The sequence below is a fragment of the Oncorhynchus keta genome, chromosome 19, assembly GCF_023373465.1.
Source record: "Oncorhynchus keta strain PuntledgeMale-10-30-2019 chromosome 19, Oket_V2, whole genome shotgun sequence".
Lineage (NCBI taxonomy): Eukaryota > Metazoa > Chordata > Actinopteri > Salmoniformes > Salmonidae > Oncorhynchus > Oncorhynchus keta.
The window spans coordinates 40023509-40047883 of NC_068439.1; the positions used below are offsets into that span (position 1 = coordinate 40023509).

At 39.7% G+C, this 24375-nt stretch overlaps 1 protein-coding gene across 3 annotated transcripts in view; it reads right to left on the minus strand.

Moving 5' to 3' along the window:
* The window catches only part of LOC118397690 (exostosin-1c), a 100551-nt gene that overhangs the window by 12528 nt on the left and 63648 nt on the right, over positions 1 to 24375 (minus strand). The window lies entirely within an intron of this gene.

The following is a 24375-nucleotide window of genomic DNA, read 5'->3' on the forward strand; positions in this document are numbered from 1 at the left end:
AGAGAGAGAGAGAGAGAGAGAGAGAGAAATGGAGAGTTGGTGTTGGAGGACAAAGAAATGTATCCTTTACTTTTACAAAGGCTCCGTTTTCAACCATGAAGGTAGCAGTTCTAGAGGAAAAAGACTATTATGTTCGGGTCAAAGGGGGTCTTATTGACATTAGGCTTCTGTAAATATGCCTACACAACAGTGTGTCTGGGCACAATTCATGCTGGGGTTGAGACACAAGCCCACACTCAATATGGTTGGAATGACTGGACCTGTTATATAACAGAGTGCTGTGTTGCGTTAGAGAGCACAATAGGAAGACATAGCCGCACCATTATATTGCCAATGACCGCTGCATGAACTAGATGACTGTGTTGTGAAGAAGAAAGGCAAAAGAAAACCCTCTCCATTGGTTAGACCCACACAGGGTCAGTGTCAGCTTCTGTAGTTTCCATTTCAAAAAGTACAGTCAGTCACACTGAAAGACATTCTAGCCAATCCAACTGTGTAACTGCAACATAACAGTGCCCATATTCTGTGTACACATTCCTCTCAGGACTTGGCATGAGGCTGTTGATAGACTGTTGGTAGAAAGCCATGCTTGAAAGCCATGCTAGAAAGTCACGCTAGAAAACCATGTTAGAAAGCCATGCTAGAAAGCCATGTTAGAAGGCCATGCTAGAAAACCATGTTAGAAAGCCATGTTAGAAAGCCATGCTAGAAAACCATGTTAGAAAGCCATGTTAGAAAGCCATGCTAGAAAGCCATGTTAGAAAGCCATGTTAGAAAGCCATGCTAGAAAACCATGTTAGAAAGCCATGTTAGAAAGCCATGCTAGAAAGCCATGTTAGAAAGCCATGCTAGAAAGCCATGTTAGAAAGCCATGCTAGAAAGCCATGCTAGAAAGGATCTGACACAAGTGGCAATATTGTCAATGAAGATGACCTGGTACATGAACTATTTATTTGTTTTTTTTCTTCATTTATTTAATATAGAAGTAAGGGTAAATGGTTTCTGTTAAGGTTAGTGGATTGTGGTTATAATTGCGTTGGTGGTCAAAAAGTGCCATATTTTGTCCTCTCTGGTATAGGCAGATGGGGGTGATGTCAGTGGAATGGAGTTCATGGCTTTTAATCAAATCCAACTTTATTTGACGTGCATTATGACCATTTGACACGTTACAATGGGTTGCTTCATTCCAGCAACACATTTGCCCTCAATGTATGTTTACGCTTGTGGTCATTCTGGCATCTGATTGGATATCATTCCTACAGTGGTTTGGGTGTGAAAGGCCATGATTAGCTCAGGCACCAGCATCCCCTCTATTTGACGGTTGAGGTGAGTGTGGTTTTGTGTTGTTAAATTAAGAACTGGCATGGGGACAGTTTTGTTGTTATGTTTATAATAGAGAGGGTTAAGGCTGTGGGTAGAGAGAACTGATTATAAACGAGTTGTTAAGGGTTTAAATGAACTGTTCAGGTTGTGATGGGGGTGGACAGAGCTGACCTGAAATCAGTGCATATCTGAGCAAAAGAAAGTCCCACAGAGCTACTAAAAGAGTCCTATGTTCCCAACTGTGTCAATCGAATGTATATAGAACATTATGTTACAAAATGGGTACCATGCAACACCTAGTTGGGTCCTTCAAAGTTCTGTGCTAGGTAGGTCAGGTGACCTCCCCGATAGGGCTGGGACGATACCAGTATTGCGATACTCGTTATTATCGTGGCAAGGAAACGAAACGCGAAGCGGTTTTTAACTTCTTTAGGAAAACAGCCCCAATGTTGGAAACAAACATCATTATATGTTGTCATCCAGTCACATTGATTTATTCTCCAAGCTACTGTATAAAATACACAATATATTAGAACTATAGAACACAATATGTTACAACTATAGAACACAATATGTTAGAACTATAGAACACAATATGTTGTCATCCAGTCACATTGATTTATTCTCCAAGCTACTGTATAAAATACACAATATATTAGAACTATAGAACACAATATGTTACAACTATAGAACACAATATGTTAGAACTATAGAACACAATATGTTACAACTATAGAACACAATATGTTACAACTATAGAACACAATATGTTGTCATCCAGTCACATTGATTTATTCTCCAAGCTACTGTATAAAATACACAATATATTAGAACTATAGAACACAATATGTTACAACTATAGAACACAATATGTTAGAACTATAGAACACAATATGTTACAACTATAGAACACAGTATGTTACAGCTATAGAACACAATATGTTACAACTATAGAACACAATATGTCGTCATCCAGTCACATTGATTTATTCTCCAAGCTACTGTATAAAATACACAATATGTTATAACTATAGAACACAATATGTTACAACTATAGAACACAATATGTTAGAACTATAGAACACAATATGTTACAACTATAGAACACAGTATGTTACAGCTATAGAACACAATATGTTACAACTATAGAACACAATATGTTAGAACTATAGAACACAATATGTTAGAACTATAGAACACAGTATGTTACAGCTATAGAACACAATATGTTACAACTATAGAACACAGTATGTTACAGCTATAGAACACAATATGTTACAACTATAGAACACAATATGTTAGAACTATAGAACACAATATGTTAGAACTATAGAACACAATATGTTACAACTATAGAACACAGTATGTTACAGCTATAGAACACAATATGTTACAACTATAGAACACAATATGTTAGAACTATAGAACACAATATGTTAGAACTATAGAACACAATATGTTACAACTATAGAACACAGTATGTTACAGCTATAGAACACAATATGTTACAACTATAGAACACAATATGTTACAACTATAGAACACAATATGTTACAACTATAGAACACAATATGTTAGAACTATAGAACACAATATGTTACAACTATAGAACACAATATGTTAGAACTATAGAACACAATATGTTACAACTATAGAACACAATATGTTAGAACTATAGAACACAATATGTTAGAACTATAGAACACAGTATGTTACAGCTATAGAACACAATATGTTACAACTATAGAACACAATATGTTACAACTATAGAACACAATATGTTAGAACTATAGAACACAATATGTTAGGACTATAGAACACAGTATGTTACAGCTATAGAACACAATATGTTAGAACTATAGAACACAATATGTTACAACTATAGAACACAATATGTTACAACTATAGAACACAATATGTTAGAACTATAGAACACAGTATGTTACAGCTATAGAACACAATATGTTATAACTATAGAACACAATATGTTAGAACTATAGAACACAGCATGTTACAGCTATAGAACACAGTATGTTACAGCTATAGAACACAGTACGTTACAGCTGTAGAACACAATATGTTATAACTATAGAACACAATATGTTAGAACTATAGAACACAGTATGTTACAGCTATAGAACACAATATGTTATAACTATAGAACACAATATGTTACAACTATAGAACACAATATGTTAGAACTATAGAACACAATATGTTACAACTATAGAACACAATATGTTAGAACTATAGAACACAATATGTTAGAACTATAGAACACAGTATGTTACAGCTATAGAACACAATATGTTACAACTATAGAACACAATATGTTAGAACTATAGAACACAATATGTTACAACTATAGAACACAATATGTTAGAACTATAGAACACAATATGTTAGAACTATAGAACACAGTATGTTACAGCTATAGAACACAATATGTTAGAACTATAGAACACAATATGTTACAACTATAGAACACAATATGTTACAACTATAGAACACAATATGTTACAACTATAGAACACAGTATGTTACAGCTATAGAACACAATATGTTAGAACTATAGAACACAATATGATACACAACTATAGAACACAATATGTTACAACTATAGAACACAATATGTTAGAACTATAGAACACAGTATGTTACAACTATAGAACACAATATGTTACAACTATAGAACACAATATGTTAGAACTATAGAACACAGTATGTTACAGCTATAGAACACAATATGTTATAACTATAGAACACAATATGTTACAACTATAGAACACAATATGTTACAACTATAGAACACAATATGTTACAACCATAGAACACCATGTGTTACAACTATAGAACACAATATGTTACAACTATAGAACACAATATGTTACAACCATAGAACACCATGTGTTACAACTATAGAACACAGTATGTTACAACTATAGAACACAATATGTTACAACTATAGAACACAGTATGTTACAACTATAGAACACAGTATGTTACAACTATAGAACACAATATGTTAGAACTATAGAACACAGTATGTTACAGCTATAGAACACAATATGTTATAACTATAGAACACAATATGTTACAACTATAGAACACAATATGTTACAACTATAGAACACAATATGTTACAACTATAGAACACGATATGTTAGAACTATAGAACACAGTATGTTACAGCTATAGAACACAATATGTTATAACTATAGAACACAATATGTTACAACTATAGAACACAATATGTTACAACTATAGAACACAATATGTTACAACCATAGAACACCATGTGTTACAACTATAGAACACAATATGTTACAACTATAGAACACAATATGTTACAACTATAGAACACAGTATGTTACAACTATAGAACACAGTATGTTACAACTATAGAACACAATATGTTAGAACTATAGAACACAGTATGTTACAGCTATAGAACACAATATGTTATAACTATAGAACACAATATGTTACAACTATAGAACACAATATGTTACAACTATAGAACACAATATGTTACAACTATAGAACACAATATGTTACAACTATAGAACACAATATGTTACAACTATAGAACACAATATGTTGTCATCCAGTCACATTGATTTATTCTCCAAGCTACTGTATAAAATACACAATATATTAGAACTATAGAACACAATATGTTACAACTATAGAACACAATATGTTAGAACTATAGAACACAATATGTTACAACTATAGAACACAGTATGTTACAGCTATAGAACACAATATGTTACAACTATAGAACACAATATGTCGTCATCCAGTCACATTGATTTATTCTCCAAGCTACTGTATAAAATACACAATATGTTATAACTATAGAACACAATATGTTACAACTATAGAACACAATATGTTAGAACTATAGAACACAATATGTTACAACTATAGAACACAGTATGTTACAGCTATAGAACACAATATGTTACAACTATAGAACACAATATGTTAGAACTATAGAACACAATATGTTAGAACTATAGAACACAGTATGTTACAGCTATAGAACACAATATGTTACAACTATAGAACACAGTATGTTACAGCTATAGAACACAATATGTTACAACTATAGAACACAATATGTTAGAACTATAGAACACAATATGTTAGAACTATAGAACACAATATGTTACAACTATAGAACACAGTATGTTACAGCTATAGAACACAATATGTTACAACTATAGAACACAATATGTTAGAACTATAGAACACAATATGTTAGAACTATAGAACACAATATGTTACAACTATAGAACACAGTATGTTACAGCTATAGAACACAATATGTTACAACTATAGAACACAATATGTTACAACTATAGAACACAATATGTTACAACTATAGAACACAATATGTTAGAACTATAGAACACAATATGTTACAACTATAGAACACAATATGTTAGAACTATAGAACACAATATGTTACAACTATAGAACACAATATGTTAGAACTATAGAACACAATATGTTAGAACTATAGAACACAGTATGTTACAGCTATAGAACACAATATGTTACAACTATAGAACACAATATGTTACAACTATAGAACACAATATGTTAGAACTATAGAACACAATATGTTAGGACTATAGAACACAGTATGTTACAGCTATAGAACACAATATGTTAGAACTATAGAACACAATATGTTACAACTATAGAACACAATATGTTACAACTATAGAACACAATATGTTAGAACTATAGAACACAGTATGTTACAGCTATAGAACACAATATGTTATAACTATAGAACACAATATGTTAGAACTATAGAACACAGCATGTTACAGCTATAGAACACAGTATGTTACAGCTATAGAACACAGTACGTTACAGCTGTAGAACACAATATGTTATAACTATAGAACACAATATGTTAGAACTATAGAACACAGTATGTTACAGCTATAGAACACAATATGTTATAACTATAGAACACAATATGTTACAACTATAGAACACAATATGTTAGAACTATAGAACACAATATGTTACAACTATAGAACACAATATGTTAGAACTATAGAACACAATATGTTAGAACTATAGAACACAGTATGTTACAGCTATAGAACACAATATGTTATAACTATAGAACACAATATGTTACAACTATAGAACACAATATGTTAGAACTATAGAACACAATATGTTACAACTATAGAACACAATATGTTAGAACTATAGAACACAATATGTTAGAACTATAGAACACAGTATGTTACAGCTATAGAACACAATATGTTAGAACTATAGAACACAATATGTTACAACTATAGAACACAATATGTTACAACTATAGAACACAGTATGTTACAGCTATAGAACACAATATGTTAGAACTATAGAACACAATATGATACACAACTATAGAACACAATATGTACAACTATAGAACACAATATGTTAGAACTATAGAACACAGTATGTTACAACTATAGAACACAATATGTTACAACTATAGAACACAATATGTTAGAACTATAGAACACAGTATGTTACAGCTATAGAACACAATATGTTATAACTATAGAACACAATATGTTACAACTATAGAACACAATATGTTACAACTATAGAACACAATATGTTACAACCATAGAACACCATGTGTTACAACTATAGAACACAATATGTTACAACTATAGAACACAATATGTTACAACCATAGAACACCATGTGTTACAACTATAGAACACAGTATGTTACAACTATAGAACACAATATGTTACAACTATAGAACACAGTATGTTACAACTATAGAACACAGTAGTTACAACTATAGAACACAATATGTTAGAACTATAGAACACAGTATGTTACAGCTATAGAACACAATATGTTATAACTATAGAACACAATATGTTACAACTATAGAACACAATATGTTACAACTATAGAACACAATATGTTACAACTATAGAACACAATATATGTTACAACTATAGAACACAATATGTTATAACTATAGAACACAATATGTTACAACTATAGAACACAATATGTTACAACTATAGAACACAATATGTTACAACCATAGAACACCATGTGTTACAACTATAGAACACAATATGTTACAACTATAGAACACAATATGTTACAACTATAGAACACAGTATGTTACAACTATAGAACACAGTATGTTACAACTATAGAACACAATATGTTAGAACTATAGAACACAGTATGTTACAGCTATAGAACACAATATGTTATAACTATAGAACACAATATGTTACAACTATAGAACACAATATGTTACAACTATAGAACACAATATGTTACAACTATAGAACACGATATGTTAGAACTATAGAACACAGTATGTTACAGCTATAGAACACAATATGTTATAACTATAGAACACAATATGTTACAACTATAGAACACAATATGTTACAACTATAGAACACAATATGTTACAACCATAGAACACCATGTGTTACAACTATAGAACACAATATGTTACAACTATAGAACACAATATGTTACAACCATAGAACACCATGTGTTACAACTATAGAACACAATATGTTACAACCATAGAACACAGTATGTTACAGCTATAGAACACAATATGTTAGAACTATAGAACACAATATGATACACAACTATAGAACACAATATGTTACAACTATAGAACACAATATAGAACTATAGAACACAGTATGTTACAACTATAGAACACAATATGTTACAACTATAGAACACAATATGTTAGAACTATAGAACACAGTATGTTACAGCTATAGAACACAATATGTTATAACTATAGAACACAATATGTTACAACTATAGAACACAATATGTTACAACTATAGAACACAATATGTTACAACCATAGAACACCATGTGTTACAACTATAGAACACAATATGTTACAACTATAGAACACAATATGTTACAACCATAGAACACCATGTGTTACAACTATAGAACACAGTATGTTACAACTATAGAACACAATATGTTACAACTATAGAACACAGTATGTTACAACTATAGAACACAGTATGTTACAACTATAGAACACAATATGTTAGAACTATAGAACACAGTATGTTACAGCTATAGAACACAATATGTTATAACTATAGAACACAATATGTTACAACTATAGAACACAATATGTTACAACTATAGAACACAATATGTTACAACTATAGAACACGATATGTTAGAACTATAGAACACAGTATGTTACAGCTATAGAACACAATATGTTATAACTATAGAACACAATATGTTACAACTATAGAACACAATATGTTACAACTATAGAACACAATATGTTACAACCATAGAACACCATGTGTTACAACTATAGAACACAATATGTTACAACTATAGAACACAATATGTTACAACCATAGAACACCATGTGTTACAACTATAGAACACAATATGTTACAACCATAGAACACAATATGTTACAACTATAGAACACAATATGTTACAACTATAGAACACAGTATGTTACAACTATAGAACACAGTATGTTACAACTATAGAACACGATATGTTACAACTATAGAACACAATATGTTACAACTATAGAACACAATATGTTACAACTATAGAACACAATATGTTGTCATCCATTGACATTGATTTATTCTCCAAGCTACTGTATAGGCGGTGGCCCGTTCCTGTAGGTTCATGCTCTACAACATCCGCAGAGTACGACCCTGCCTCACACAGGAAGCGGCGCAGGTCCTAATCCAGGCACTTGTCATCTCCCGTCTGGATTACTGCAACTCGCTGTTGGCTGGGCTCCCTGCCTGTGCCATTAAACCCCTACAACTCATCCAGAACGCCGCAGCCCGTCTGGTGTTCAACCTTCCCAAGTTCTCTCACGTCACCCCGCTCCTCCTCTCTCTCCACTGGCTTCCAAGCTCGCATCCGCTACAAGACCATGGTGCTTGCCTACGGAGCTGTGAGGGGAACGGCACCTCAGTACCTCCAGGCTCTGATCATGCCCTACACCCAAACAAGGGCACTGCGTTCATCCACATCTGGCCTGCTCGCCTCCCTACCACTGAGGAAGTACAGTTCCCGCTCAGCCCAGTCAAAACTGTTCGCTGCTCTGGCTCCCCAATGGTGGAACAAACTCCCTCACGACGCCAGGACAGCGGAGTCAATCACCACCTTCCGGAGACACCTGAAACCCCACCTCTTTAAGGAATACCTAGGATAGGATAAAGTAATCCTTCTCACCCCCCCCCCCCCCTTAAAAGATTTAGATGCACTATTGTAAAGTGGCTGTTCCACTGGATGTCATAAGGTGAATGCACCAATTTGTAAGTCGCTCTGGATAAGAGCGTCTGCTAAATGACTTAAATGTAATGTATGTAAATGTATAAAAGACACACTATTTTTTTTACATAGAGCAGATTTTTAAAGGACCAAATAGTTTGGTCTGCTTTTGTATTTTCATGTCAGCCGCAGACAAAATATTTCAATACCTGTATCGTCCTGGTCCTACTCCCCACACCCCCAACCACCTAAATGTGAAGCACGTTGAAAAGCAGCAAAAATGACCTCGTGAATGGAAGCCATTATAAGCCAGTGGAAGCGTTTAACGGTCCATCATGGTTCCCACTCCTCTAAGAGCCGTCAACAGACAGACAGCATAAACAAGTTTCTTATGAAAGAGTTCCTGTAGCCTCGTCTCTCCTCTGCTCCTGCTGGCAACGGTCTTGTTTACCTGCCCAAGGGGTGTCAGCGTAAAATATGGCTGCCGTTAATCTAGCCTGTCTCTGTCTTGACTGTACAGACCTATGTTTATTTACCCCTCTGTGAGTGATGAGACACACGCTCGGGGTTTTAACATGTGAAAATTGCTGATGTTTGCATTGATTGGGATGTTGATGTGGATTTATTGGCGAGCTGTTGAATGAGTGTCACTTTCAGGGTTGTGGTGTATACATGTATACATACAGTACCGGTCAAAGGTTTGGACACAACTACTTATTCAAGGGTTTTTTCTTTATTTTTTACTATTTTTGAGATTGTAGAATAATATTGAAGACATCACAACTATGAAATAACACATATGGAGTCATGTAGTAACCAAAAGTGTTAAACAACTCAAAATGTATTTTATATTTGAAATTCTTCAAAGTAGCCACCCTTTGCCTTGCTGACAGCTTTGCACACTCTTGGCATTCTCTCAACCAGCTTCATGAGGAATGCTTTTCCAACAGTCTTGAAGGAGATCCCACATATGCTGAGCACTTGTTGGCTGCTTTTCATTCACTCTGCGGTCCAACATATCCCATACCATCTCAAATAGCACTTACACAGCCTGGAGGTGTGTTTTGGGTCATTGTCCTGTTGAAAAACAAATGATAGTCACACTAAGTGCAAACCAGATGGGATGGCGTAACACTGCAGAATGCTGTGGTAGCCATGCTGGTTAAGTGTGCCTTGAATTCTAAATAAATCACTGACAGTGTCACCAGCAAATCACCATCACACCTCCTCCTCCATGCTTCACGGTGGGAACCACACGTGGGGAGATAATCCGTTCACCTACTCTGCGTCTCACAAAGACACGGTGGTTGAAACCAAAAATCTCACATTTGGACTCATCAGACCAAAGGACAGATTTCCACCAGTCTAATGTGTCCATTGCTCGTATTTCGTGGCCCAAGCAAGTCTCTTCTTCTTATATGTATACTTCAGTAGTGGTTTCTTTGCAGCAATTCGACCATGAAGGCCTGATTCACGCAGTCTCCTCTGAACAGTTGATGTCTGTTACTTGAACTCTGTGAAGCAATTATTTTAGCTGCAATTTCTGAGGCTGGCGAATCTAATGAACTTATCCTCTGCAGCAGAGGTAACTCTGAGTCTTCCTTTCCTGTGGCGGTCCTCATGAGAGCCAGTTTCATCATAGTGCTTGATGGTTTTTGCTACTGCACTTGAATAAACATTCAAAGTTCTTGAAGTTTTCCAGATTGACTGACCTTCGTGTCTTAAAGTAATGATGGACTGTCGATTCTCTTTGCTTATTTGACCAAATAGGGCTATCTTCTGTATACCACCCCTACCTTGTCACAACACAACTGATTGTCTCAAACGCACTAAGAAGGAAATAAATTCCACAAGTTAACTTTGAACAAGGCAAACCTGTTAAATTGAAATGCATTCCAGGTGACTACCTCATGAAGCTGGTTGAGAATGCCCAGAGTTTTAAAAGCTGTCATCAAGGCAAAGGGTGGCTACTTTGAAGAATCTCAAACATAATTTGATTTGTTTAAACCTTTTTGGGTTACTACATGATTCCATGTGTTATTTCATAGTTTTGATGTCCTCACTACTATTCTACAATGTAGAAAATAGTTTAAAAAAAACTGGTAATATACATACAAATGCACACACACTTATTACAGTAATACACACATTCACATACTGTAGGCAAACATCCACCAGCTATTCAATAGAGGCTCACACACACATATGCAAGTGCACATACACAATGAAGATTGCACCCTCCCACACAAAATCCACATACACAACCACATAATGTACACACACACACTAGAGAATTAGAGGAGTGAAAGGGTGCATTGTTTTCCATTTGCCACCGCTGTACTGCGATGTTGTGCTGTTTTCCACCTGTTGACGGAGCGTAGCCAGTTTCTGCTGAAACTACAGTCTGTGTGTGTGTGTGTGTTTCTGTCTCTGTCTCTGTGTGTGCTCCTGTACATGCCGATGTGTGTTATTTATCATTTGAGTGTGTATAATGTGTCTTTGGATGAACTTGCACAGCCACTTCACCATTCGAGAGAGACAGGGAGAGATCTCTCCCCAGCATGTGGTGGGAGTGGAGTGAGCATGTTCCTGGCGACCTGCCTCCTCTCACTCTGGGTCATACAGATTTGTTTGTTGCTGTTTTTTAATGAGAGAATTTACTTAAAGCAAAGGAACAAAGAAACCATTTAACAGCAGTTTGTTTCCAATAACAAACTCTCTCTCTCTCTCTCTCTCCCTCTCTCTCTCTCTCTCTCCCTCTCTCTCTCTCCCTCTCTCTCTCTCTCTCTCTCTCTCCTCTCTCTCTCTCTCTCTCTCTCTCTCTCTCTCTCTCTCTCTTTCTCTCTCTCTCTTCTCTCTCTCTCTCTCTCTCTCTCTCTCTCTCTCTCTCTCTCTTTCTCTCTCTCTCTCTCCTCTCTCTCTCTCCCTCTCTCTCTCTCTCTCTCTCTCTCTCTCTCTCTCTCTTTCTCTCTCTCTCTCTCTCTCTCTCTCTCTCTCTCTCTCTCTCTCTCTCTCTCCTCTCTCTCTCTCTCTCTCTCTCTCTCTCTCTCTCTCTCCCTCTCTCTCCTCTCTCTCTCTCTCTCTCTCTCTCCTCTCTCTCTCCCTCTCTCTGAATTAGCGAGGAAGTGTACGTGGAGCAGGTCCAGAAGTAACAGACTGTTCTCTGTCTACTAACAGGACATGGAGCATGTCTCCTCTCTGTACGCCATCTTCATGATCCATTGAATGTGAGTGTGTGTACACTTAAAGGGGTATGTTAAGTGTATGTGAGCATTTGTCTCATGCTTATTATGGGTGTGGGATGTACAGTACTGTGTTTTAATATGTAATAATGTGTGTGAAATATGCATGAATTAATTTTTCTGTCAGTATGTATGTAGGTGGGTGGGGAGAGTAGGGTAAATTGAGCCATGTTGTACATTCAGCATCAATCTGTCAAGGGAAACACATCATTCTTTCTAACAAAGATATCTACATATAGACTGAGTGTACCGAACACATTCCTAATATTGCCCTCAGGACAGCCTCAATTCATTGGGGGCATGGACTCTACAAGGTATCGAAAGCCTTCCGCAGGGATGCTGGCCCATGTTGACTCCAATGCTTGCCACAGTTGTGTCAAGTTGGCTGGATGTCCTTTGGATGTTGGAACATTCTTGATACACACAGGAAACTATTGAGCTGATAAACACAGCACCGTTGCAGTTCTTGAAACAAGCCACTACCATACCCCTTTTGTCTCGCCCATTCACCCTCTGAATGGCACACATACACAATCCATGTCTCAACGTGGATTTAACAGGTGGCATATATAAAGGATCCCAGCTTCCGCCTGGATTCACCTGGGTCAGCCTATGTCGCGGAAAGAGCAGGAGTTCATCATTGTTTTGTACACTCAGTGTATTTCAGGATGTTGTGTGTCCCTGGAAATAATCCGAATGAATGTAAACATTACAGTTTTGAAGACGAAGTGGTCGCTTGGCACAACTTACCCCGGTATTGGGTAAGTTGAGCCACAGGACAGGGTAAGTTAAGCAGCCTACACATTTCTGTACTGAATGAAACGTTACCACTGCCATTTTTAAACCATGTGTATCTTTATTTCACAAGCACAATTCGACACAAATCACAATCACTTTTTTTGTTGTCGTCTCTTAATCATTTTATGCATCTTTTAACACAGGCTGAAAGGTACTTTCAGTCTCTGCACCAACGCTAATTAGCAATTTCCTTCAAACGGCACGCAGAGACATACACAAATGGTATCCACGAATTCATCTCACTCTGGGGAAGTAGATAAAGAGCTTCATTTGCCAAAATCCCCCAAAATATCCCTTTAACACCTAAGAAACACATTGTACCTAAAAAAAAAGAAAACTATTTTAACATAACACAGGCCCTGTTGTTACCTCATATCCCAGCGATTATACCTTGCATTAATCCGGGGAATAAAAACAGTTCTGTAACAATGAGGTTTGTGTAGTTGGCGATAGGCCCAATACATTATCACTGTATATTGGCTATATGCTTGAATTGCCCTGCCAATGTTGTTCTTATCAGACCTTTTTGAAATGATGCTGTATTTAAAAATGTTAAGCATATGATCACACTGGTAATAGATACTTTGTTGTATGATTTGTGAGGTACAGCTGAGTGAGCATAATAATTTGCTTTTTTTGCCTCTCATTTGACTCGCTGTCCCTCCTCTCTCCCTCCCTCCGCTGGGAAAAGGGGACACAGTCTTCCAGCTGATGGCGATACTCAAGTCGCACTGCATTATTTCTGCCTCATGCACCAATTCATGTTGTTACTCCTGTGACCAGAGAAAGTTAACAACGCAAGCTTGTCAGAACACTTTGCTGTGCTCATTAATCGCAGCTGCAGTGCTGGTTGTAGCGCGAGTGGAAGTAGGGAGAACGCGCATTTGATGGTCTATTTTCTTTCAAGTGTGTGACTCAAGGAAACTGTGCATACACGGTGATCTGAGCTATCTGATTGGCCAGCGGCAGGCCTATACGTGCATTTGATCTGCTCTCTGAGCCTGCCGGGTAGCTATGTGGAGATCTACCTTCAGACATACCAAATGGTTCAAGATTTTGCTTTCCCGGTGCCAGGGCTGCCGAATCAAGTGCACCTACCGACCAACAGCGCGGAAACAAAAAAGAGAAAATTGGAATGCAAGGCTTTATCGTTGTATTTTTACACACGTTTGGTGATCGACTAGGAATGCCTTGGAGATCATAATCGACTGGTTGGTGACCACTGGTTTAGGACCTCATATTGAAGCTTATAGGGACCCAAACTGATGTATAGAAGATTCTTAAAATGGTCTACTTTGGTTAATTAACTGAATGATACAAGCATCACGAAACCTCAAACTCAACAAATTCATATTTTTGGGAGATCTAACTTGCTTACCACTTTTTCCATGTTGGTTTCATCCTTCACACACTCCATGAAATGATGACCGCTGCCAAAATATGTGGTCAAATTATTCATCTTCCGTATTGGTTTCCTAGAAACAAGGGGTGGCTCAACTTACCCTTTTGGCTCAAGTCACCACACTCTCCCCTATGCATGCATGCATATGCACTGGAATGTATGAAAGGGTAGTTTGTCTGATTGTACGATTATTTTCAACGAGCCCTCATTGAAATGTGCTCTGATCGGTGTGAGGGTGTGGGTTACACGTAGAGCACCCTACAACCTTTATTGAAGCGCTACATGTGGATAGCTGACAGATGTCATACAGAGAGTAAGCCTATGTACAGAGTGTGAACGTGTGCACTGCAGTATGACTCTAATACAGTGTACTGTGTGTGTGTGTGTTCTCTGCACTTTGGGTGCACTATACATGTACTGTTTGTGTGTATGATCTGCAGACGCCTCACGGGCGCTCATCCGGTCCCCTGTGCCCCGAGGGGGCTGAGGTTGTTAGATATTACACATGAAATATGGAGGAAATACATGTCGGAGGAAAACAGTATCTAATTGAGCAGTTGGGGCGACACACACTGTTCCAGCCTACACACACACACTGTTCCAGCCTACACACACACACACACACACACACACTGTTCCAGCCTACACACACACACACACACTGTTCCAGCCTACACTCACACACACACACACACTGTTCCAGCCTTCACACACGCACACACACACTGTTCCAGCCTACACACACACACACTGTTCCAGCCACACACACACACACACACACTGTTCCAGCCTACACACACACACACTGTTCCAGCCTTCACACACACACACACACTGTTCCAGCCTTCACACACACACACACACACACACACACACACACACACACACATACACATACACATACACATACACATACACATACACATACACATACACACACACACACACACACACACACACACACACACACACTGTTCACACACACACACACACACACACACTGTTCCAGCCCCACACACACACACACTGTTCCAGCCTTGCCCACACACACACAGTTCTAGCCCACACACACACACACACACACACACACACACACACACACACACACACACACACACACACACACACACACACACACACACACACACACACACACACACACACACACACACACACACACACACACACGTCTTTGTCCTCTGTCTGTATCTTTTGCTCTCTCATAAACACACACACACACTCACATGTAGGGCTGTTGCGGTGACCATATTACCTCCACACCAGCAGTCATGAGTCATGACCGCAGTAAAATTTCAGGTGACAGTTTAGTTCATGAAAATAAATAGCTAGCCAGCTACTTAACCCTGTTGCCCAAAGCTAATGTTATAAGCAGGCAGCTAGCTTCATCTGGCTAGTGAGGATCGACCTCGCCGGGTTGTGTTGTGAAGCTAGCCACAATAAGAATTAGACACAAGTGGAATTTGCGGTAAGCCTTCAAAATAAAAGTGACATTGACAGTAATGCAAATTAATACAAATAGTAGAATTATGCCATACTTTTATGTTGAAGGCTTACCGCAAAGTCCACTATTGTGGCTAATCCTTATTATGGCTAGCTTCACATAGATGGGTCCAACCACCATTAATCAAATACAAACTCTTGTAAATTAGAGTTATTTTAGATGCTGACACCTAGCTATATAGTTATCTATCTAACAATATAGCTACTGAAACCGATTGTCGTTTTGCTATGTTTTTGGTGAAGAACATTGTTTGCATCCATGAGCTAGCTAGCTTTTTTTTATGACCAGCACTGTAGGTGTGTGAGACAACTTTACCAGCATCATAGCATACGTATCGATGAATCGTTATGACATATGAAATACGAGTGATAGTGTAATAACTACGTAAAAAATGTATGAACCCGTTTAATTATTATGTGACGTGCAGTCATATTCAGGTCCTGATTGGTCAAATAGTGTTATTTGACACGTTAAATAGTATATTTTATGACACGCAAAGACCCAAAAGGCATTCCATAGCAAAGACCCAAAAGGCATTCCATAGCAAAGACCCAAAAGGCATTCCATAGCAAAGACCCAAAAGGCATTCCATAGAAATCCTGGTTGAGAATGAAATGACTGAACAAATGAACGACGAAACAGCACAGCAAGTAAGTGAAAGAAATACGTTTTGATTATGTTTTACTGGTAATGGGGACATACTTAATGCTAACAAAATAACTTTTTGGTTAGTGTGGTGTGTGTGTCTAACCTTTATTTAACTAGGCAAGTCAGTTAAGAACAAATTCTTATTTACAGTGACGGCCTACCCCGGCCAAACCCGGACGACGCTGGGTAAATTGTACACCGCCCTATGGGACTCTCTATCACGGCCGGATGTGATACAGCCTGGATTCGAACCGGTGACGCCTCTTGCACTGAGATGCAGTGCCTTACACATGGACGCAGCAGTCTGTGTGTTAACTATTTAACTGTACTAGAATGCTTAAAAGGCCGCAATTTTTGTTTATATTGGTTATCGGTATCGGGGTTTTTACAGCAAGGAAAATATTGGATATCGGTATCGGGCAAAAATGTAATATCGGTGCATCACTACTAACTACCATCAGGAAATGGCCTGGTACTCAGGGCTCTATTGTCTCTCTAACCACTCTGGCATCAATGTAAATGCTATCGAAAATCACAAACTCTTATCATCAAAACAGTATCATGAAAAAAACGAAGTAGCCTCCCCGGCATCATTGATAAAGAGACTGGCGGGGGAAGCGCACGGCCTCCATTCCATATTTGAGTGCACACAGATGACATGTATTTTCCATCCCTGCCCCTGTTCCTGCCCATTTGATGATGGCCATTCTAAATCAAAACTAATTTGACATGTTAGTAAAGAAAAATATGAAATTGTGTAACGGCTGTTGTAGGTAGAAGAAGGTGTGGACCAAAGCGCAGCGTGGTACGTGTTCATCATTTTAATAACGGAACACTGAAATACAAAACAACAACGTGAGTAAACGAAGAAAAAAAACTAAACAGTCCTGTAAGGTGCAGAAAATCACTAAACAGAAAATGAAACACCCACACCCAAAATGGGGAAAACAGGCTACCGAAGTATGATTCTCAATCAGAGACAACGAACGACACCTGCCTCTGATTGAGAACCATACTAGGCCAAACACATAGAAAATAGAACATAGACTACCCACCCCAACTCACGCCCTGACCAACCTAAAACAAAGACATAACAAAGGAACTAAGGTCAGAACGTGACCAACTGAGAATAGTTTGATGGGTGATAATAGTCACTTGATGAGAGAACAGCTGTCCAGCCTGGAGGCAAGGACCAGAGCGCAAGCTTCTTTTGCTACTTTCTCTAATCAACAGCCTATAGTCGCACCACGCAGCCCGTATATGATTTGATTTCTAAAGACATTCAAAAGGTTTGTATCATTCAAGTCACTTAAAGTTGCCAAATAACTCCATCTACCCTATAGGATCTGTTTCAAATCATCATTCTTACGCTCAACACAGCCACTTTATATGGACACTCGCTCCGGAATGAAGGCCTGGAGATGCTAAAAAAGAGTTTATGTTAACACACCAGACAGACCACACACACACACACACACAAATTCACGGTACACAGTACACACGGTACACAGACGGTACACAGACACACACAGACACGGCAGCGCCTGCCAGCATGCTGAGGCCCAGGGCTCAATGTGGTACGACTATCATCACTGTGTGTGTGTGTATGTGTGTGTGTGTGTGTGTGTGTGTGTGTGTGTGTGTGTGTGTGTGTGTGTGTGTGTGTGTGTGTGTGTGTGTGTGTGTGTGTGTGTGTGTGTGTGTGTGTGTGTGTGTGTGTGTGTGTGTGTGTGTGTGTGTGTGTGTGTGTGTGTGAATGACTGTTAAGTGTGTGCACATGCATGTTTGAACTAGACTCACCTCTACATTTCAATGTATGCTTCTGCTTTTTACCTCTGGCTCTCTCTTCTCCCTCTCATCTTCTTCCTCTCTCTTCCCCAAAATATTTATTTCCTTCCTTCCTCCCTACCCAATCCCTCCATCCAATCCCAGTCCCCGTATTAAAACATGAATAAGGTAATGAAGCAGAACGAAGGGGAGAGTATCGAGCAGGACCGCTTGATTGACAGCGGCTGCTGGTCAGTTGATCCCACAATTTCTCACGAGCAGTGTGCAAAGGTCAGTTGTCAATGACGTGTGTGTGTGTGTGTGTGTGTGTGTGTGTGTGTGTGTGTGTGTGTGTGTGTGTGTGTGTGTGTGTGTGTGTGTGTGTGTGTGTGTGTGTGTGTGTGTGTGTGTGTGTGTGTGTGTGTGTGTGTCTGACAGGCAGTGTGGATTAGCTGTTCGGCTAAATAGTCAATAGTGTGCATGCTCTGTTCACCTCAGCGAACACAAAACAGACTGAAGGGCTAACCCTGAGACACACACATGCACACACACACACACACACACACACACACACACACACACACACACACACACACACACACACACACACACACACACACCTATGCATGCACACAGACACATACTTCGTCTCCACATCACTGGCATACAGTACTTCTACACCCGTCATACAGTTAACATAGGATTCATGTTAAAGGTTAAAGCATAACACATACAACAGCCATCCCGGCCACACTGCCAGTATGTATTTGGAATGATACAGTCTGAGAAGTACTACTTATACTTCAACCATGCACTGTCTGTTCAGTCTACATACATCACTACAGCCCACAGTGCTGCCTCTATTCATTTTCCATAATGCAGTAGACTGGCCATTCCTGCTACAAGAAAGAGAGAGAGAGAGAGAGAGAGAGAGAGAGAGAGAGAGAGAGAGAGAGGGGATGAGGCCAGCTGTTGATGCCTTTGGGATGGCCCCAGCACCACACACAGAGGAAAGAGAGAGACAGAGGAAAGAGAGAGACAGAGGAAAGAGAGAGACAGAGGAAAGAGAGAGACAGAGGAAAGAGAGAGGCAGGGGCAATGAGTGAGACAGAGGAAAGAGAGAGGCAGAAAGTCTGAAAAATGTGTGGGAGAGACAGAGCAAAGAATAGAAAACTAGACAGAAGAAAGAGAGGAACAGGATGTGTGAGAGCAGGAGATATTTTGTAGCAGTTTATATCTGAAGGCTATGGGTCAAGTTTAGGGTTACACCCTACACAGAAAATACCTAAGAGAATACAGTTGGAGGGAGAAAGACAGAGAGAGAGAGAGAGAGAGAAAGACAGGGAGAGAGAGAGCGAGGCAGAGAGGGAGCGAGGCAGAGAGGGAGCGAGGCAGAGCAAGACAGAGAGAAAGGGAGAGAGAGAGAGCGAGGCAGAAAGAGAGGGAGAGAGGCAGAGAGAAAGAGGCAGAGACAGGGAGACAGGAGAGAGAAAGAGGCAGAGAAAGTGAGAGAGAGAGGCGGAGAGAACGAGACAGAAAGAGCAGAGAAAGAGACAGGGAGAGAGAAAGAGCCAGAGAGCCAGAGACATAGGGAGAGAGAGAGAGCGCGAGGCAGGGAGAGAGAGGGACAGGCAGAGAGAGAGAGAGAGGCAGAGAGAGAGACAGTGCAAGGTTTAATATGCAGTTCAGGTTTCAATGTGAGGAGGAACGAGCTCTCCAAGTATTCTCTTACATGAGAGAGCGAGAGAGAGAAAGTAGGATGGTCCCAGTCCCCATGCTAGTAATGCCTTAACAAGGCAGTAACAATATCCCTAATATGTAACTCATTTTTCCCTCCATCACCCATCTCTCTTTCCCTTCATCTCTCTCTCTCCATTGTAAACAGAAAATGCCAACAGGCTGCTTGCTGTGTGTCGTCACTCAGACTTTCAGAGTGACAGGTGCATGTCGTGCTCGGTGTGTGTTGGCGTGCATGTCTATACTGTATGTGTGCACGTGGCAGGGCATCCTCTCCTGCTGCGTGTAAGTCTACGGTGTGTGCAGATGTTTAATCCCATCTTGTACGTGTGCGTTTTTGTTTCTATGGATGCACCCCCCCATCACAACAGTTGCAGCAGACGGACAGATAAGCCTGTCTCATGTCCGTCCCCCCCACCCCCCCATCTATCTCTCTGTCTGTATGGCTTCTGTCCAAATCCTCCCTTGACACACCATGATTTATATATTACTCAAATGCATCACTCAGACGGAGACAAGGCTAACAGACAAAATATCAAAGCTTAGACAGTATCTTGTTTTTTTATTTTTTATTGTATTACTTTGATTTCCTTGTACAACATCTCTCCAAAAGGGAAATGATGTATGGCAATTATTTCTTTAAATCATTTCACTGATCAACATCAAAGAAGGAACGGGAGATGTGATCGCGCCGGAGTTAGCTCAGTTCCGCGTGTTGCCTCTAGGATATCTGCTATGGATGTGTTTTGTAGCTACGGTATTTCTTGATACTGCCCTGTTATTCCTCTGTGATTATTTTACCTAGGAGCTACGCTAATTGCAATGTTCCCCTGTAGTTATTATTATTATTTTTTACACGTAAAGACGTAGCCAATTTCCCCATGAGGGATAATAAAGTCATATTGAATTGGATAGTATCCACGCACACATTACACAATACAACACCATCTACCATCCGTATTAGTGGTTGGGTGTTCAAATGAATGTACAATGTGACCCTCGGTTGTTTATGAAGTGAAGTAAAAGCCATTTGAGGCTACGTGCTTAGCACTGCCTGACTAAAACCCTTTATCATTTTAGCACTGTGGATTTCGTCACACATACGTATGTATATAGGAGCTCCAGTATTGAACACAAGCTATATTGTATGGGCAACGTAAGGACAACTTCATTGCACACACATCGTTTGCCCCACATGTCACACGAACGTGCATGAATTTATACACGCGTTCATAGGGCCCGACATTTCTTCCTCTTCAACCTCTGACCCAAATATATGGTAGAGAGTGATTCACCACTGTGCAGGCAGACCTATGTGACATGTCCAGTCCAGCGCCCCCGGTGGATCCCACCCAGTCTGTGTCGTCTACCCACAAATTGGGATATTATAGAGGTCTTGAACTGTAACTGCTCTCTAGTATAAACCACACAGAGCTTAGGTTCATATCCTCACTGCTATTTGTTCTGGACATAGTACTTAGGTCCACATGTACAATCATGTACACAAATACACAGTCCACTTGCACACTCTGTCATTACACACAATCCACTCTCCTCTATTGGTGTGTGTGTGTGTGTGTGTGTGTGTGTGTGTGTGTGTGTGTGTGTGTGTGTGTGTGTGTGTGTGTGTGTGTGTGTGTGTGTGTGTGTGGAGGGGGAGGGGGGGATCAGTGTGTGTCCCCGTACATTAGTGCGTGCCTGCGTGCTTCTTTTAATACCCCTCTCCATCTCTCTCTCTCTCTCTCTCTCTCTCTCTCTCCATCTCACTTTCTCTCTCTCTCCATCACTCCCTCCCTCCCCCTCTCTCTCTTTGTTAATTACAGTGAGATGTGGATAAAGGACTAAGCTCTATAATCTGGACTGATACGACCGGACCACCAGCTGATCCCTTAGTACTATTACTTACTCTTCAACCTAGCACACACACACACACACACAAACGCACACACTCCTACCCATTCACACACACTCAGGGCTGGGAGTATGAGAAACTTCATCCTAGGATGTTAAATGTAGAAATGAGACCACAGCTGTCCATTAGGCTAAAAGAACAGACAGTGTAGCGCAGTGCAGCAGCACAGTCCCTCTGTGACAAGAGGAAGAGGAGACAGATTGGACGAGGGACCAAGAGATTGGGGGCCCTGTACCACAGGTGGCTTAATTGGGGAGGACGGGCTCATAGTAATGGCTGGAACGGAATGAACGGCGTGGGATTAAACACATGGTTCCCATGTGTTTGATACCATTATTATGAGCCGTCCTCCCCTCACCAGCCTCCTGTGGTCCGCACAAAAGGTGGAGAGGGGCAAAGAGAGAGATTGTGGAAAGAGAAGCAGGTCTATTAGGAGGAATCTTGTCCTGGAGGCAGAGCTGAGCGATTTCCACTAGATTGGCCAGGAGTCTAAATCGGAGGGGGGGGGGGGCAGGAGTCTAAATCGCTATTTTCATTTTCCATTAGATTTAAACGCTCTATCTCTCATGTCCATCACAGACTTGGAGACTACAAAAGAAAAAGCAGACTGTCTGTAGTTGGTTTATCTGTTATAGGGAGAGGGGGAGCGGGGGGGGAGCGGGGATATGGGGAGGTTGACGGACAGAGAGAATTTAGAAAACTGGCCGTCTTTTGGGTGATGGAAACGGTGTTGAATAATTTATAGTGAATTTACACATCACTGGCAGTTTTTTTCCCTGCTGCTCGCAAATAAGTAAGTGTTGCAGGCTCACACAGCACAACACTGTGGAGTGTGTGTGTGCGTGCCTGTCTGCGCGAGCGTGATTGTGATCGTGTGAGACAAATTGTGTCTCCATCTATGGGTGTGGGCATTTTTCTGTGTAGCCTGTGTGTGTGTGTGTGTGTGTGTGTGTGTGTGTGTGTGTGTGTGTGTGTGTGTGTGTGTGTGTGTGTGTGTGTGTGTGTGTGCGTGTGCGTGTGCGTGCGCGTGTGCGTGTGTGTGTGTGTGTGTGCGTGCGTGCGTGTGTCCAACATCTTGAAAAAAAAAACAAAGCCAGACGCTCTTTACCCCGAGTCCCTCGTCTTGACAGAAACCAACAGCTGTCTGCAATCCTCCTTACGCATTAAAAACCACTCACCCCTAAAGCCACACCAAACCAGAGCAACGTCAACAGGCCGGTCATCATTAGCAGACCACCTATAGACCTCAAACCCAATAGAGCATAATAGTAGATAAACAGATAGACAATCATTGACCCGTCAATGACTGCGCCGGCTTTGAAAGGACCATTCGTTAGGCCTATTTTGGCATTATACAAATGAAGCCGCCCTTATAACACAGGAGCAGCTGTATGAATAGTGGCTGATGGGAGCTGGACCGCTCGTCCACAGGTGGTGGCATAACAAAAGCTGACCGACTGTCACTTAGTGCCGCCGCTTTCAAGTTGTCCACTGAGGGAGCAAAGCATGAGCACATTACATACCGTAGGTAGTACTATTTTGACATGTATACACTTAAGAAGAAGAAGAAAAAAGAAAAAAAAACAGTATTTGCAACATTCCTATTAGGTACTCAGTGATAACACGGTAAATACCCATCCATTTATAATAGCAAGAGATAGACGTTGATACCTCAGTCACTAGAATTGGACCTACTTCCACTCCAATTCAA